This window comes from Hipposideros armiger, unplaced genomic scaffold, assembly GCF_001890085.2.
Source record: "Hipposideros armiger isolate ML-2016 unplaced genomic scaffold, ASM189008v1 scaffold_199, whole genome shotgun sequence".
In the NCBI taxonomy this organism is placed as follows: domain Eukaryota; kingdom Metazoa; phylum Chordata; class Mammalia; order Chiroptera; family Hipposideridae; genus Hipposideros; species Hipposideros armiger.
In genome coordinates this window covers 651,860-654,354 of record NW_017731549.1, presented here as the reverse complement: position 1 = coordinate 654,354, position 2,495 = coordinate 651,860, and the positions used below count along the sequence as shown (strand labels likewise).

The window sequence follows — 2,495 nt, the reverse complement described above, 5'->3', positions numbered from 1 at the left end:
GAACAGGAGTGGGGGGGCGGCCTGGAATGTGAAGCCCCTGGGAGCCCCTGGAGGATTTGGCAGGCAGCCGCCTCCCAGGCCGAGGTCATGGGGGGTTTGGGGAGCTCTGGAGGCAAGGATGAGGATGAGGAGTGGATCCCCATCACCAATCTGGGCCGCCTGGTCAAGGATGTGGAGATCGAGTCTCTGGAGATCTAGCTCTTCTTCCTGCCCGTCAAGGAATCTGAAAACACTGATTTTTTTTCCCCCTGGGGGCATCCCTCAAGAACTAGGTTTTGAAGGTCATGCCGGTGCAAAAACAGACCCGTGATGGCCAGAGGCCCTGGCTCAAGGCATTTGTCACCATTTGGGACTGCAAAGGACATGAGGGTTTGGGTGTTAAGTGCTCCAAGGAGGTAGCTACTGTCATACACAGGGCCATCTTCCTGGCCACGCTCTTCTTCATCTCTGCGCGGTGAGGCTACAGGGGGAGCAGGATCACAAGCCCCACACTGTCCCTGTTGTAAGCTATGGCTCTGTGCTGGTGCACCTCATCTCTGCCTCCAGGGGCGCTGACATCATCTCAGCCCCTGTGCCCAAGAAACTGTTGATGATGGCTGGTATCGTCAACGGCTACACCTCAGCCAGGGGCTGCACTGCTACCCTGGGCAACTTCACCAAGGCCACCTTTGATGCTGTAAGTCAAAGACCTATAGCTCTTTCACCCTGCCCACTGTTCAGAGGCCATGTTCACCAAGTCTCCCTTCACTGACCATCTTGTAAAGACCCACACCAGAGTTTCTGTGTAGAGAACCCAGGCTCCAGCTCTGACTACCACATTATATAAGAAAAATAAAGTAAATCAACCCTGTTAAAAAGGGGAAAAAATTATTAATGCATTTTACAGATGGGGAAGCCTAAGAATCAGAGTGTCTAAATACATGTGGGAGGGTACAGAGTATTGGGTGGAATCTATGCTGGTGTGACTTTCAAGCCTATGCATTTTCCTGCTACTTAGGGGCTCAAATACAGACACAAACACATTTAAAATATCATCTCTGTCGCTGTCTTATATTGTTGATCTCTACAGTATCTGTATTCAACATTTAGAAATGTGGGATATTGTACTTTTGTGATAATCAGTGTGGATTATTTCAGCTCAGGAAAACATGTTTAAAAACTTGTGACAAGATAGCTTTAGATAAAATATTTCACAAAAGTAGTGCTAGATACTATTAGAAGACTTCAGGGAAGTTCCTCCAACCACTAATTAAACCGAAAGCAAAAACAAACCTCAGTAAGAGGTTTACAGTGTTTTTTTTATTGAGCGTTTACTAAATGTGAGGTACCATGTTATGCAATTTACACATTGTTTAAAATTTCACAGCAAAATAGGGACAAAACTTGGGCTATTTGACTCCCAAATAGCTATACTTCTAAACCACGAGGCTTTTACAATGCTATAAAAATCTACCAAATGAAAATAATGGGGGATGAAGAAAAAGGGAAATTTAACTGAAAGTTTATCATGGTCCAAAATCAATGACCAGGGCCACCATTTATAGTAATTAGATGAGTTAACTACATTGTGTAGCTTGCAGGGTCAATGTGCAAAGCTCAATGATTTCTTCAGGTCAGGCATCTTCTACCCTTTTGTCTCATTTTGTTTTCTTTATAGCACGTTCACTTACTAATATCTACAATTGTTTCATTACTCGTCTGTCACTGATCCCACCTCACTAGAACATAAGTTCAATAAAATTAAGAACCTTGTCTTTCTTGTTCAATGCTGTATTTCAAGTGTCTCAAGTTGTTCCCAACATATAAATATTAGTTGAATGAATGCATAAATGATTGGCCTTCCCTCAACGTAAATAGCAGAGGTTTAGACTTACAAACTGTGGTTGAAAAGATCACATTAAAAGACATGCATTATTAGCAATTTATTAGTGTTTCATTTTTAGGTTGGCTAGGATACATTAAAAGAAAGGGAGGAGGAAGCTGGAGGAAAGAGCTGGAGGAGGGTGTTGGAGAAAAGGGGGAAAAAAGGAATATAAACTGGTAATGATAAGCCCTTAAATATGGGAGTAGGGGTTGAAACATCAGAAATTTGGAGGGCCGGCCGAGTAGCGCATTGGTTAAGAGCTGGCTTGGGACGCCAGAGGGCCCTGGTTCAGAACCCACATATGAGGGCCAGTGACACTGCCCTCCACAGCTAAGATGCTGAACAACAGCTCAACCTGGAGCTGGGCTGCCTTGAGTTGCGGCGATGGCGTAGTCTGCAACCCCTTGTGGCAGTGGGTTGCCATGGGCTACCGTGTGTAGCCAGCAGCCAGCATGAATGGCCAGCAGCTGCAGTGAGCAGCCGTCCAGGAGCCAACGACTGATCTGCCTCACCCGGGAAGAGCGCAATGATGGTGCCAACTTGGACCAGTGAAGCAACGTCCTCCACAACTAGACTGAAGAACAAAACGACAGCAACTTGTCTGTTCCCTGCTCCAATTCCCCAATAAAAT

At 45.4% G+C, this 2,495-nt stretch overlaps 1 pseudogene; it reads left to right on the top strand.

The window, feature by feature from the left end:
* The first annotated feature begins 87 nt into the window (after nt 1-87).
* Nucleotides 88-2,109, top strand: LOC109388482 (40S ribosomal protein S2 pseudogene; annotated as a pseudogene).
* The last annotated feature ends 386 nt before the right edge of the window (nt 2,110-2,495 follow it).